The sequence below is a fragment of the Pan troglodytes genome, chromosome 15, assembly GCF_028858775.2.
Source record: "Pan troglodytes isolate AG18354 chromosome 15, NHGRI_mPanTro3-v2.0_pri, whole genome shotgun sequence".
NCBI lineage: Eukaryota > Metazoa > Chordata > Mammalia > Primates > Hominidae > Pan > Pan troglodytes.
In genome coordinates this window covers 24,899,981-24,916,739 of record NC_072413.2, presented here as the reverse complement: position 1 = coordinate 24,916,739, position 16,759 = coordinate 24,899,981, and the positions used below count along the sequence as shown (strand labels likewise).

The 16,759-nt window shown below is 36.3% G+C and overlaps 1 long non-coding RNA gene across 3 annotated transcripts in view; it reads right to left on the bottom strand.

The window, feature by feature from the left end:
* LOC134808280 (uncharacterized) overlaps positions 1-16,759 on the bottom strand; it is a 206,151-nt gene that overhangs the window by 155,316 nt on the left and 34,076 nt on the right. Inside the window, exon 4 of one of the 3 annotated variants that reach the window (XR_010150894.1) lies at positions 7,942-8,044. The exons of the other annotated variants lie outside the window; for them this stretch is intronic. This is a non-coding gene — a long non-coding RNA (uncharacterized LOC134808280). The remainder of the gene's footprint in view (positions 1-7,941; positions 8,045-16,759) is intronic. 3 annotated transcript variants of the gene reach the window in all.

Genomic DNA, 16,759 nt, shown 5'->3' with positions numbered 1-16,759 from the left:
GGTGAAGGTAATTTCTTAAAAATAATTATCAAATAAGCAAAATGTTCAAAAGTTTTATCTATCTACGATTGCAGCAAAACTGAAATTTTACATGTCAAATTATATAGGAAATTAAAATAAATAAAAACCAAACAGAAAGACTTTTATTTTTGATAGCTTAGTAAATCTCTAATAAAAAATTATATACTAAAAATTATATATCTAAAGTTAACTTTTTCTTGAAAAAACTACTGATTATCTTTACTTTGGTTTCTTTTATTAGTTTTAAAACTATGATTATTTAAATATTTTTAATGCATTGAGACAAACTTATCTGTAAACAGCACAGTTCATTGATAAGAATTCAGGATTCAGTTTGAAGACGTGGATGTGAGATAATTTTGGGGTGTATCGTGGTTTTTGTCATAAATATGAGACAATAGAGAATTTGTCATAAATAAATGTTCATTTTGTATAAAATTTGTAATTTTTCAAGTCAAATCTTGAACTCAAGGAAGAGATGAAAGTGTTAACTTTAGTACAGCCACATTTTCTAAGTTTAAATTTAAAATGGTTACTTAATAGAAAGTAATTAAATGAGAACAATGATAGTGTTTCTATAAATTTTTAAATTATTGGTATGTATATCACAGTAGCCTCAACATCAACATTTAATTAATTTCTTTATTTAATTTGGTTTACCTTTAGAAGAAAGTCTGAATTCACATAGAAAATTAGTTTCTAAATCTAATAGTTTTGAATGACATGCTTTGCAATCTCATGACACACTTTAATTTAACTGATCCACAAGCATGAAAGAGGATTTAGAGAAAACTATTATTTCAAAGTTGAATTCTTACAAGTTATAATATAATAGCTGTTAAAGGAATAAGGTTTGAAAGGTGAACGACCTGCAACTAGAGCTCTGCCTCCCCCATTTAATTGCTATTTGACCTTGACTTCTTTAAACCGTTTACTTGAGATGTAAATTAGTAATGCTAATTATATCTACCTCATAGGATATTAAGTGAGATAATGTTTACAAATACCACTTAACACATGAATTAGCTTACAGTATGGCACATAATTATAGCTGTGTTCATTGTGAAAAAGCATGGATAAACAGATTGAAACTTAAATCTTCATAATGAAATATTCATTTGTTATATTTTAAAATTTAGAGAACTTATGCTGATTTTTATTGAGTTATTTCCTCACAATTTTAAACCAAATTTCTTTTTCTGCTCATGCCAAGTGATTTGCAAAGTAATAAGTTTCCTTGTATCACATATCGTATAAAAATAAGCAAATAGAGAGCTCTAAACTATTTTTTCTCTTGTCCAGTTGAATTGTAAAGATTTCACATATGTCAGTCTATAAACTAATTGTCAAATAACTTGTATGCACATTCTTCTCTTAGCTTCATTTTCAGACAATGTACTAATTGTATTTTTGTAGCTGCCTGCTAATCTAATTTAATTGTTACAATATAATAGAGTGTCATTTAATAAGTGCATTTTCAGCATCAGATTCAAATTGTGTTTGCATAAATTTTCGATAACATTAAGCTGTTTCATTTATTCTGAAAGAATTTGAAAGCCTATTTTTCTGCTCACTTTGTTTTTTTTCATGATGTAGTGACTTGGCAGAGATTGTAAAACTCTTTTCAAAATTTCACTGCATAAATGTATCAAGGATTTGAGTAACTTTTGTTGCCATAAAAATGATCCCAACAAAAATAACCTGTCTTTATCTTTCTTGCTATATTTTGTCTTTAAATTTCTAGTGATTTTATAGAATTTCTGGCAAAATATTTTATTCTATGTTTTTATTAATGCGGACAACATCAACTGAATAACCTTATTAACATAATACAACATCTTATATCATCTTAAACCAGATCAATCTTATCACAAGATTCTTTCCATATTTTTAATATTTTAACAATAATTTTAGTTTTAAGAGTAATTTTAAACATTTGAAAAATGTAATCTTTGTAAATATTAAAGGTATGCAAGAATATAAAGCCTACAATACCACTATCATAGAAAACACAGAAACATCCAAAATTTATAATAAGCGCTAAAACTATTTTAATACTATGTGCATTGGTCAGTATTCTCCAGAGAAACAGAACTAATAGAATGTATATACATAGACAGAGAAAGAGATTTATTATAAAGAATTGGCCCAATTATAGAGACTGACAAGTCCCAAAATCTGCAGGGTGAGTCACTAAACTAGAGATGCAGGATAGCGGATGGTGTAGTTCCAGTCCGAAGTCTGACAAATTTGAGACCTAGGAAGAGCTGATGTTTCAGTTTAAGTGAGACCATCAACTGATTGAACCCAGACCCACCCTCAAAAGGGAGGGCAATCTGCTTTATTCATTCTACCAATTGAAATGTTAATCCCATCCAAAAACACCCTCACAGACACACCAGAACAGTCTTTGGCCAAAATATGAGTATCCTGTGGCTCAGTCAAGTTGACACATAAAATTAACCTTCGTACCATGTTACACACAGAATTTGTTATAACATGACTTGCCAATCCTTAACAAAATCTTACTCTATAATTTCAGCCTGCACCTTTAGATATGCCTGAACTTGCCTAGCATTAAATTCATTGCAAAACTATAAACAATGCTATGATAGCATTCTTCATTTCTCAGCTTACAATTTTTGTATACGAGGGTTTGAATATTTTTGATAACAGTGTAGCATTAAATTAAAGTACAATGACTCTATATATGTTGAGATGACAGGACAAGATTTTTTTGATATATGCAAAAAATGAGTTAACCTACAAAATATTTAACTGAAGATCTCTGATCTTTTAAATTCAACAAATGATATCCTTCATATTTTGTGTTGCTCTATTTTATACAGTTTTTTTTTTTGTTTTTACTAAACTTTTACAGAATCTGAGTCCTCTTTGTGCTAATTTCTAACAGCCACTTTTTGCTCATATTTATGGGTCAAAGATCATCACTTGAGACAGTAACCCTTTGAAAATCAACTCTCTAAAATTTTCTTTGAAATATCTACAAAATCATCTTAAAAGGAATAATTTTCCATAAAGTAACAAGAAACAAAGAATAGGCATATTCTAGATTCTGGGAGGAATTTATGCAATCTTCCATTGACAATTTGGGATTAAGAATCAGCGCCTATTTGGGTTGCTCTTATTTTTACCTATTTCTCATGCTCATTCCAGTAGTTGAGTTTCTGAGTGTGTTTGGTAAAACTATTGTGTCAATTCAACTGTCATGTGGGAGCCCTCCCTTCCCATTAACTTTTTGGCTTTATACCCTATGCTGCCTCAGAATGTGTGCATTTTGCAATTTTAATGTCCTTCAAAAGTGCATCAACAGAAGCAGTTTTTTTGTTTCAGGTCCTTCCAGAAGAAGATTGTAAATAATATTCTTATCTGCGCACCACATTTTTGGCCTTTAACTTCTATCTGCAATCTGAGTGAAAATCAATAAGACCTCCAACCTAGAAGGTCTCATTGCATTTTACTTAGAAACAAATCAGTTTGATATCTAAACCCAGTACAAGGATTAATCCTCGGATACCTTGCATGAGTAGGTGTGCAAAATTTTATATGTATGTACCTGCAAACACATTTTCCTGGGTAAAAAGTTTGTGCCTTTCGTCTGAGTCTTGGCAATGTTCTTCATCCCAAAGAGATTGAAGCCACTGACCCATTAGCAGGTTCCATGTTTCATCAATTGCCTTCTGTATTAGGGTTCTATATATTATATATATAGAATATATATATATATAGAATATATATATAGAATATATATAGAATATATATAGAATATATATATAGAATATATATATAGAATATATATATATAGAATATATATATAGAATATATATATATAGAATATATATATAGAATATATATATATAGAATATATATATATAGAATATATATATATATATAGAATATATATATATATATATATATGCTTTCCTATTGATTCTGTTTTTCTGGAAAACCCTGACATATGTATCATAAACACAGATATATATACACACACATATATATACATATACATATATATACACACACACATACAAATATACACACACATATATGTATAAACATACACAGAGCAGAGATTTTATGCAATTGGCTCCTGTGATTATAGGGGCTAGCAAGTCTGAAATTCACAGGGCAGGGCAGGCTGATAAGATGGAAATTCCAGCAAGAGTTGATGTTGCAGTCTTGCATCCAAAGGGAATCTGGATGCACAATTCCTTTTTCTTCAGGAAACTTTGGTCTTTTTTCTTAAGGCCTTCAATGAATGGGATAAGGCCCACCCACATTATGGATGGTAAACTGCTTTACTTAGTCCACTTATTTAAATGATAATCACATTGAAGAAATGTCTTCATAGTAACATCTTAGACTGGTGTTTGACAAAAACATTGGATCCACAGCCTAGTCAAGTTAACAAAATTAAATATCACACTTTCTATATACAAGGGCACTCTTTGGGCACTCTCTTTTGATGCTAGAGAGGCCTGAATCACAGTAAGCATCCAATAAATATTAGCTTTGTATTTATAATTCAATCTGTTCATCAGCATGAGATCAGAGAGCTGCCATCTACCATAACTAAGTCAAAAGTAGAATGGATTGCAATTTCTAACTGTATAAGTACTTGTCTGAATCTCTTTTTCTCTGTCCAAGAAGGATATATGCTGTATCACTGCTTTCCCGACATTCATGGTTAACATCAATAAGGAGAGTCAAGTTAAGAGATGAGACAGGAAAAACTAAAACAATAGTAACAACAACAAAAATCCCAAGCCTATAGTGAAAAGGAGCAGTAGAAAGAAAAAATAAAAATATATAATTTAGAGGTAGATCATCGCCTTTCAAGTTACTGATTGATTTGCTTGCCAAAATGGGACAACATTGTAGAATCTTACAGACTAAGTTTTCCAAAAGTTTATACTACCCAATTTTAAATTGGCTAATCACTGCTGTTTAACAATGTTTATTGTTCACTCTTTAGGAAAATAATTCTTAGAGTCAAAATAGAGGTTAGGCACTACGGAGATTATAGTTGAAATCATTTTTCCTTAAGATGGAAATATGTTGCCTTCAGAGGACCTGTCCCTGAGCCTGGAGGAAAATACCTGCTGTCACAACTGTTATGGATAGCAGTACTTTATACTCAGAGATGATGTGCTGACGGAAACTTCTCCCATGGAAGAACTGAACAATTGTTTATAGTTGGGAAGGGCCTCCAAGTTTATGATGCTCCAATCTCATCATTTAACAGATAATATTATGAAGACCCAAGCAGACCCAGTGCCTTGCCATAATCACTCAGCTATAAGAGCTATTTCAAACCTTATCCATGCTTTTCAAGCTTCCCCTGGTTGCTCTTCACCATTCTCTGACTCCTGAAAGATCATCTTTCAGTCTATCTCATCTTCCAAATTAAGACCACTGTCTTCTTTCTAACCTCAGTTTAGCTCTTTCTTAATTTCATTTTAAAAATCTTCTCTTCTCCTTCAGGAGAAAACTCAGCATTTTCCTTGCCAAAACTAACCCCAATGTATGGTCATTGTCTTTCCTTCTCTTTCCATCTAGGACCTGGGTCTTCAAAATGAGACCAGAGGACACCAACATCCAAAACACCTTTTGTTCATTTAAAGTTCTCTTTTCTGGTTTCCATCCTGATCTTACTGAATCAGAATTACTGGAATGAGACCAGAATCTGCATTTTTACCCAAATGCTCAAGATAATTAGGCTTTCCAAAGTTTAAGGAACAGTGCTCTTCAAAAATTCCATCAATAATTGCCTCTTTCTTTAACAGATCCAGAAACTTCTTAATTAGCTCTGTTATTTGGCTCACATTTCCTCAATATTGTTTATAAATTTTATTCAGATGTCATTTATAACCACCTAAATAGGTATTTAAATGGCCTTTTCCTAATCCATATCCTTAGCTTCTCTTCAGCATGATAAGATAGTCATATCATATAGCACTGAACTTCTGAAATTTCAGTTATACACACTTGGCCAAAAAGAAAAAGAAAAAAATACAAAAGTAATTAGGTAATTTATGTGCTATTCCAGTCATTAAACATCTACTCCAAAATGAACACGAGACGGGAGACCTGAAACCACCATCAGCTCAGTAGGTCTCTCATAGTGTGAGCTACTTACTCATTGAATATGAGCGCAGTTTTGAACACGTTGTCTTTCACATTCAACATGGCCCCTGTATAAAATATAGCTATGCCCTACAGGACTCAAAGGAAAGGGAGAAGGGAAGGTAAAAAGGGAGGAAAGAAGAGAAAAAAAGAGGGAGAAAAGGAAGATATATTTTGGTTTGGGGAAGGAAAAAGAAAACTTACGTTGAATTTTTATTTTAAAAAACAACTGTGCATCAGTATGAAATCTGACCCCTTTCTGATAGATTTTGTAAAATAGTTTTGAATTTATACCATTTTTAACATATCATAAATTAAATTTTAACTTATGAATAAAATGGAAATTCACTGAAATTATTAATTATACTCTTTATTAAACCACTTCCTTAGCCTCAGCAATTATACTCTCACTTAAACCTTATTGTTCCTTCCTATGTCTGCCTCACTGGTTCCTTATGATAAAAGTAAAGGCATTTTTAGTTCCCTTCTTCCTCCTGCCTTTACTTTCTCTGGCTTGCTCCACTAATGAATTCTTATTGTAGAACAGGACCATCATTTAGTTTCTGAATTAAGTCCAGCCTAGGGAAGAATTCTTCCGGAAGCAAAACTCCATCATTGAAGTAGATTTGAAATTGTCATACTTCCTAGTAATATAATCAAGCGGCCCAGTCACAAATGTTAAGATATTGTGTTTCTCTCCCAAATTTTCTTGTACTAGATTCATTAATTTGGGACTGAGGGACAAACTGCTGGTGCTTATGTCACTTAGAAGTCTCTGCTCTCTCCTATACAGACCCTATCCACAGGACTGAATTTCTGCATTGACTTCTCACTGTTGGTGAGTGAGAGAGGCTGACTTGTTAGCCTATGCTGCTAAACACCATCAGCTTCTTTAAGTTTTATCAAATAGTGAAGCTGAGGAACTGACAAAGTGGGTAATGACAGGGACAGAAGTCTGGAAACAGGTCTAGTGGATCTGGGTGTACAGAATTATGGGAGATAAAACTAAAAGAAATGAAGGATGGAAAAACTTTAAAGAAACTCATTTTGCAAGTGTTTAGCCTTTCAGGCACTTTTACTTTCATACTACTATCCAATATTAGACTGAACTTTAATAGTAACTTTTACAATTTATGGTATGCTCTGACTTTTATTCAGAAAAGCACACACATTTCTGTTTTTGAAAATGTCAAAGAATCACTACGAAATTAGTTCTAATCGGATCCTTGCCATTAGTGAAGTGTGAATTCAGCAGCATTCAGAGGAAATGGCTTTAGGAACATAAAAGTTAATCTATCATGCTAAAAGATCATTGAAAACACTATTTTATAAGCCAAATTGATGGCAGCTATATTAACCAAAATACATTTGCAAAGGAAATTTTTAAGAACTATATCTTTATTTCCATTAGATGAAAGTATGTGCATGTCTCCACTCATATATAAGCAGTTAAAATTATAGGATATTTTACAGTTGAAAAGGACTTAATTATGAAGTCCAACACTTTTATTTTATAGATGAAGGTACTAAGGCCTAGCAAAAGCAGACTAAATAACACATCTAACACCTAGTTAGTGGCAATTCCAACTCCAAGCTCTTTTCCAGTATTATTTCATTTCTACAACAATCTATTGAACACCTTCTCTGTGTACTGGATCAATGATAAATGGAAAGACCCAGTGTCAGCCTTGAGTTATCACACTTCCCTTAATATTTACGTGAACTAGCTTTCCTATTCTGTATATGTTTAAAAAACATAGCCTTCTTTCTCACCTGTTGACTTCTCCAGAGAGTCTTGGTTTTCCTACTGGCCTTTCGCTCCACTTTCCTTGATATATTCTTACAACAATGTTTCATTTTTTGTGACCAAGTTACCCTAGAAAGGACAAATAACTTATCTCATATTTCCCAAAGTTCCCAGAAATATAAGATCTTCATATTTAACTGAGTTTTCTAAAAAAAAAAAATAACAATAATGGTATAGTGAATGGACATTAAATCAGAGCTGTAGCCCTTAGGATTTTTGGTTGCATGTGGTAGAAAAATAAATCTCTAACTACACAAAATTATTCATTCAACAAACAGTTATTGGTCCAAGAATTGGGGAATTAACAGTGAAAAAAATACTCAGAAACTTCTGCTGTCGCAGAGTTGCATTTTTCTTTGGGGAGATAGATAATAAACAAGTCAATAAATATAAATATGCAGTGATCACAGAAGGGCACAAGATGTAGTTTATGTTTTAGTTAGGGGAGTAAAGGAAAACTTCATGGAGAAGGTACATTTAAAGAGAAACTTGAAGAAACTGTAGAAGTCATGTAGACATCTGAAAGATGGGAGTTCTAGGCAGAGGAAACAGTGCTGTCTCAGAACATGTTAGGAAAAGTGTTGAATGGATGGATTCAGCCTAGACTACTTTCAAACTAATTGCTATGTAGAGTATTATGAGATTACCTGATCATTTAGACTAATTTGCTATGACTGTTGGAGGAGAAAAAAAGGTTCATCTCATCTAAACCAAATGGTTGCCACATAATCAGGGAAGAGGGGAAGGGATATTGAAATGATAGACGCAATGTCCAATATAAAGGCATGGAAAGGTCACGGGCAAGATAGCTGAATAGGAACAGCTCCAGTCTGCAGCTCCCAGCGAGATCAAAGCAGAAGGTGGATGATTTCTGTATTTCCAACTGAGGTACCCAGCTCATCTCACTGGGACTGGTTAGACAGTGGGTACAGCCCACAAAGGGCCAGGAGAAGCAGGGTGGGAGTCATCTCACCAGGGAAGCGCAAGGAGTCAGGGAACTCCCTCCCCTAGCCAAGGGAAGCCATGAGGGACTGTGCCATGAGGAACGGTGCACTTTGGCCCACATACTATGCTTTTCCCACAGTCTTCACAAGCCACAAACCAGGAAATTCCCTTGGGTGCCTACACCACCAGGGCTGTGGGTTTCAAGCACAGAACTGGGTGGTCATTGGGCAGACACTGAGCTAGCTGCAGGAGTCTTTTCATACCCCAGTGGCTCCTGGAATGCCAGTGAGACAAAACCATTCACTTCCCTGGAAAGGGGGCTGAAGCCAGGTAGCCCAGTGGTCTAGTTCAGCGGATCCTACCCACATGTAGCCCAGCAAGCTAAGATCCACTGCCTTGAAATTCTCACTGCCAGCACAGCAGTCTGAAGTCAACCTGGGGTGCTCGAGCTTCGTGCAGGGAGGAGCATCCACCATTACTGAGGCTTCAGTAGACAGTTTTCCCCTCACACTGTAAACAAAGCCGCCAGGAATTTCGAACTGGGCAGAGGCCACCGCAGTTCAGCAAAGCCAGACGGCCTCTCTAGATTCCTCCTCTCTGGTGAGGGAATCTCTGAAAGAAAGGCAGCAGCCTCAGTCAGGGACTTATAGATAAAACTCCCATCTACCTGGGACAGATCAACTGGGGGAAGGGGTGGCTGTGGACACAGTTTCAGCAGACTTAAATGTTCCAGCCTGCTGACTCTGAAGAGAGCAGCAAATCTCCCAGCACAGCGCTCGAGCTCTGCTAAGGGACAGACTGCCTCCTCAAGTTGGTCCCTGACCCCCCATGCTTCCTGCAGGGGAGACGCCTCCCAGCAGGGGTGGACAGACACCTCATATAGGAGAGCTTCGGCTGGCATGTGGCAGGTGCTCCTCTGGGACGAAGCTTCCAGAGGAAGGAACAGGCAGCAATCTTTGCTGTTCTGCAGCCTCTGATGGTGATGCCCAGGCAAACAGGGTCTGGAGTGGACCTTCAGCAAACTCTAGCAGACCTGCAGCAGAGGGGCCTGACTGTTAGAAGGAAAACTAACAAACGGAAATGAATAGCAACATCAACAAAAAAGAACGTCCACCCAGAAACCCCATCCGAAGGTCACCAACATCAAAGACCAAAGGTAGATAAATCCACAAAGATGAGGAAAAGCCAGCAGAAAAAGGCTGAAAATTCCAAAAACCAGAACGCCTCCTCTCCAAAGGATCACAATTCCTCACCACAAGGGAACAAAACTGGACAGAGAATGAGTTTGACAAATTCACAGAAGTAGGCTTCAGAAGGTGGGTAACCACAAACTCCTCCGAGCTAAAGGAGCATGTTCTAACCCAATGCAGGGAAGCTAAGAACCTTGATAAAAGGTTAGAGGAATTGCTAACTAGAATTATCTGTTTCTAGAAGAACATAAGTGACCTGATAGAGCTGAAAAACAGCACGAGAACTTCATGAAGCATACACAAGTATCAACAGCCAAATCGATCAAACGGAAAAATGGATATCAGAGATTGAAGAACAATTTAATGAAATAAAACATGAAGACAAGATTAGAGAAAAAAGAATAAAAAGGGACAAACAAAGCAGCCAAGAAATATGGGACTATGTGAAAAAAACCAAACCTATGCTTGATTGGTGTACCTGAAAGTGATGGGGAGAATGGAACCAAGTTGGAAAACACTCTGCAGGATATTATCCAGGAGAACTTCCCCAACCCAGCAAGGCAGGCCAACATCCAAAATCAGGAAATACCAAGAACACCACCAAGATACTCCTTGAGAAGAGCAACCCAAACACATATAATCATCAGATACACCAAGGTTGAAATGAAGGAAAAAATATTAAGGGCAGCCAGAGAGAAAGGTCAGGTTACCCACAAAGGGAAGACCATCAGACTAACAGTGGATCTCTCTGCAGAAACTCTACAAGCTAAATGAGAGTGAGGGCCAATATTCAGCATTCTTAAAGAAGAGAATTTTCAACCCAGAATTTAATATCCACCCAAACTAAGCTTCATAAGTGAAGGAGAAATAAAATCCTTTACAGAGAAGCAAATGCTGAGAGATTTTGTCACCACCAGGCCTGCCTTACAAGAGCTCCTGAGGGAAGCACTGAATATGGAAAGGAAAAACCAGTAACAGCCACTGCAAAAACATACCAAATTGTAAAGACCATCAACGCTATGATGAAACCACATCAAATAGTGGGCAAAATAACCAGCTAGCATCATAATGACGGGATCAAATTCACACATAAAAATATTAACCTGAAATGTAAATGGGCTAAATGCCCCAGTTAAAAGACACAGACTGGCAAATTGGATAGTCAAGACCCATCGGTGTGTTGTATTCAGGAGACCCATCTCATGTGCAAAGATACATATAGGCACAAAATAAAGGGATGGAGGAAGATCTACCAAGCAAATAGAAAGAACAAAAAAAAAAAAAAAAAAAAAGCAGGGATTGCAATCTTAGTCTCTGATAAAACAGACTTTAAACCAACAAAGATCAAAAAAGACAAAGAAGGGCATTACACAATGGTAAAGAGATCAATGCAACAAGAAGAGCTAACTATCTCAAATATATATGGACCGAATACAGGAACACCCAGATTCATAAAGCAATCTCTTAGAGACCTACAAAGAGACTTAGACTCCCACACAATAATAGTGGGAGACTGTAACACCCCACTGTCAATATTAGACAGATCAACAAGACAAAAAATTAACAAAGATATTCAGGACTTCAACTCAGCTCTGGACCAAGCAGACCTAATGGATATCTACAGAACTCTCCATCCCAAATCTACAGAATATACATTCTTCTCAGCACCACATCGGACTTATTCTAAAATCGACCACATAATTGGAAGTAAAACACTCCTCAGCCAATGCAAAAGAATGGAAATCATAACAGTCTCTCAGACCACAGTGCAATCAAATTAGAACTCAGGATTAAGAAACTCACTCAAAACTACACAACTACATGGAAACTGAACAACTTGCTCCTGAATGACTGCTGGGTAAATAACGAAATTAAGGCAGAAAGAACTAAGTTCTTTGAAACCAATGAGAACAAAGACACAACATACCAGAATCTCTGGGACACAGCTAAAGCAATGTTTAGAGGGAAATTTATAGCACTAAATGCCTACAGGAGAAAGCAGGAAAGATCTAAAATCGACACCCTAACATCACAATTAAAAGAACTAGAGCCGCAAGAGCAAACAAATTCAAAAGCTAGCAGAAGACAAGAAATAACCAAGATCAGGGCAGAACTGAAGCAGCTAGAGACACAAAAAACCCTTCAAAACATCAATGAATCCAGGAGCTGGTTTTTTGAAAAAAAAATCAACAAAATAGATTGACCACTTGCCAGACTAATAAGAAAGAAAAGAGAGAAGAATCAAATACACACAATAAAAAATGATGGAGGGGATATCACCACTGATCCCACAGAAATAAAAACTACCATCAGGGAATACTACAAACAACTCTACACAAATTTAAAAATCTAGAAGAAACAGATAAATTCCTGGACACATACATCCTCCCAAGACTAAACCAAGAAGTCGAATCCCTGAACAGATCAATAACAAGTTCTGAAATTGAGGCAGTAATTAATAGCCTACCAATACAAAAAAGCCCAGGACCAGACAGATTCACAGCCAAATTCTACCGGAGGTACAAAGAGGAGTTGATACCATTCCTTCTGAAACTATTCCAAACAATAGAAAAAGAGGGACTCCTCCCTAACTCATTTTATGAGGCCAGCATCATCCTGATACTAAAACCTGGCAGAGACACAACAAAAAAAGAAAATTTCAGGCTAATATCCCTGATGAACATCAATGTGAAGATCCTCAATAAAATACTGGCAAACAGAATCCAGCAGCACATCAAAAAGCTTATCCATTGGGATCAAGTCAGCTTCATCCCTGGGATACAAGGATGGTTCAACATATGCAAATCAATAAACATAATCCATCACATAAACAGAACCAATGACAAAAACCACATGGTTATCTCAATAGATGCAGAAAAGGTCTTCGATGAAATTCAACACACCTTCATGCCAAAAACTCTCAATAAACTCCGTATTGATGGAATGTATCTTAAAATAATAAGAGCTATTTATGACAAACCCACAGCCAATATCATACTGAATGGGGAAAAACTGGAAGGATTCCCTTTGAAAACCAGTACAAGACAAGGATGTCCTCTCTCACCACTCCTGTTCAACACAGTATTGGAAGTTCTGGCCAGGGCAAACAGGCAAGAGAAAGCAATAAAGGATATTCAGATAGGAAGAGAAGTCAAATTGTCTCTGTTTGCAGATGCCATGATTGTGTATTTAGAAAACCTCATCATCTCAGCCCAAAATCTCCTTAAGCTGATAAGCAACTTCAGCAAAGTCTCAAGATACAAAATCAATGTGCAAAAATCACAAGCATTCCTATATACCAATAATAGACAGAGAGCCAAGTCATGAGTGAACTCTCATTCACAATTGCTACAAAGAGAATAAAATACCTAGGAATACAACTTGAAAGGCCTCTTCAAGAAGAACTGTAAACCGCTGCTCAAGAACACAAGAGAGAACACAAACAAATGGAAAAACATTCCATGCTCATGGAAAGGAAGAATCAATATCACGAAACTGGCCATACTGGCCAAAGTAATTTATAGATTCAATGCTACCCCATCAAGCTGCCATTGACTGTTTTCACAGAATTAGAAAAAACTACTTTAACTTTCATATGGAACCAAAAAAGAGCCCATATAGCCAAGACAATCCTAAGCAAAAATAACAAAGCTGGAGGCATCATGTTACCCAACTTCAAACTATACCACAAGTCTACAGTAACTAAAACAGCATGGTACCGGTACCAAAACAGATATATAGACTAATGGAACAGAACAGAAGCCTCAGAAATAATGCCACCCATCTACAACAATCTGATCTTTGACAAACCTGACACAAACAAGCAATAGGGAAAAGATTCCTTATTTAATAAATGGTGTTGGGAAAACTAGCTAGCCACATGCAGAAAACTGAAACTGGACAACATCCTTATACCTTACACAATAATTAACTCAAGATGGATTAAAGACTTAAACATAAGACTTACAACCATAAAACCTCCCCTAGAAGAAAACCTAGGCAATACCATTCAGGACATAGGCATGGACAAAGACTTCATGACTAAATCACCAAAAGCAATGGCAACAAAAGCCAAAATTGACAAATGGGCTCTAATTAAACTAAAGAGCTTCTGCACAGCAAAAGAAACTATCATCAGAGTGAACAGGCAACCTACAGAATGGGGGAAAATTTTTGCAATCTATCCATCTGACAAAGGGCTAATATCCAGAATTTACAAATAACTTAAAGAAATTTACAAGGAAAAAACAATCAAGCCCATCAAAAAGCCTGCAAAGGATATGAACAGGCCCTTCTCAAAAGAAGTCATTATGCAGCCAACAAACATATGAAAAAAAACTCATCATCACTGGTCATTGGAGAAATGCAAATCAAAACCACAGCGAGATACCATCTCATGCCAGTTAGAATGGTGATTATTAAAAAGTCAGGAAACAACAGATGCTGGAGAGGATATGAAGAAATAGGAAAGCTATTACACTGTTGGTGGGAGTGTAAATTAGTTTAACCATTGTGGAAGACTGTGTGGCGATTCCTTAAGTATCTAGATCCAGAAATACCATTTGACCCAGCAATCCCATTACTGGGTAGATACTCAAAGGATTATTATAAATCATTCTACTATAAAGACACATGCACATGTATGTTTATTGCAGCACTGTTCACAATAGCAAAGACTGGGAACCAACCCAACTGCCCATCAATGATAGACTGGATAAAGAAAATATGGTACACATACACCAAGGAATACTATGCAGTCATACAAAATAATGAGTTCATGTCCTTTGCAGGGACATAGATGAAGCTGGAAACCATCATTCTCAGCAAACTAACACAGGAACAGAAAACAAAACACTGCATGCCTCACTTATAAGTGGGAGTTGAACAACGAGAACACATGGACACAAGGAAGGGAACATCACATACTGGGGCCTGTTGGGAGGTGGGGGGCTAGGGGAGGGATAGCATTAGGAGAAATACCTAATGTAGATGATGAGTTGATGGGTGGAGCAAACCACCATGGCACATGCTTACCTATTTAACAAACCTGCACGTTCTGCACATGTATCCCAGAACTTAAAGTATAATTTTAAAAAAATGCATGGAAAAATGGAAGAGCAAATGACTTAAAATTAAATACTGGATGCAACTTTTTTTTTTTCGGATACAGGGTCTCACTCTATCATTCAGCCTGGGGTGCAGTGACACAATTTCAATGACATTTTTAGCATGATAGATTAACTTTTATGTTTCTCACTGCAGCCTCTATCACCTGGGCTCAATTGATCCTCCCTCCTCAGTCTCCAGAGTAGCTGGGGCTACAGGCTCATGCCATGACACCTGGCTAATTTTTTTGTATTTTTTGTAGAGGTGTGGTTTCGCCATGTTGCCCAGGCTGGTCTCAAACTCCTGGACTCAAGCAAGCCTCCTGCCTTGGCCTCCCAAAATATTGGGATTACAGGTGTGAGCCACTGCACCCAACCTGGATGCAACTATTATCACAAGCTTTTGGCAATTCCTATCCTGGGAAATCCTCACTGGCTGGTTTTACTGTGAAGATTCCCCAACCGAAAAGGCTTTCCACATTGCATGACTTTCTGTTCCTTAAAATCTTTTTCAAATTTGTTTTTCATTCTGCTTTGCAGGCTCCTTAAACCATTCTACCCCATGTTGTCACCGGAAAATAAAAATTCACATCACTTGTCACTTGATTGTACAGAGGAACGAAATTCAAGTCAGTTGTGTATATATACAAATTCATTAAGGTGGCCCATTAAATGAATAACTGTTCACTCCAGGTTTGGACCTTTTAACAGAATGGAAGAACTTACAGAGTTTTTGAAAATTTTGCTGTTTTTCCTTAAATATGTATCAATTTTCATTCTTCCTCTATGAACCTCTGTAAGTGACAAGGAACTATAATGAGTTTTTCTTTTTCTTTTTCTTTTTCTTTATTTTATTTTATTTTATTTTATTTTATTTTATTTTATTTTAGAGACAGGGTCTCACTCTGTCACCCAGGCTGGAGTGCAGTGGCACAACCATAGCTCACTGCAGCCTCAACCTCAACCTCTTGGGCTCAAGTGATTTTCCTACCTCAGCCTCCCAAGTAGCTGAGACTACAGGCATGTAAAACAATGCCCAGCTAATAATTATTTATTTATTTATTTATTTATTTATTTATTTTCTGGAGAGGTGAAGTCTCACTATGTTGTGCAGGCTGGATTTGAACTCCTGAGCTCTTCCTCTGCCTTCTAAACTGCTGGGATTACAGGTGTGAGCCACAGTGCCTGGCTAGAACTATACAATTTTTTTTAAAGCAGATATGAATTGTCTTAGAAAACAGCAGCAGCAAGAAAGCCAGAATTATATATAATTATCTGAAATATTTTTGTTTTAAACAGACGTTTTCTCTGTCCTACAATAATTATTCAGTGATTTGAGAACTGTAAAGAAGTTATAGACAGAATGCTGTAATAGCTAAGTAGAATGGGCATCTAATTCTGCCAAACATGTCGACGGAACAGTATTACGTTTATCTATAGATAATGCTGAAGCCACTGAAAGCTTCCAAGACACAAAATTATATTTTAGAATAACTCTAAAAGTTATGGATGAGCAGTTAGGAGGATGATGAATAAAACTAGAT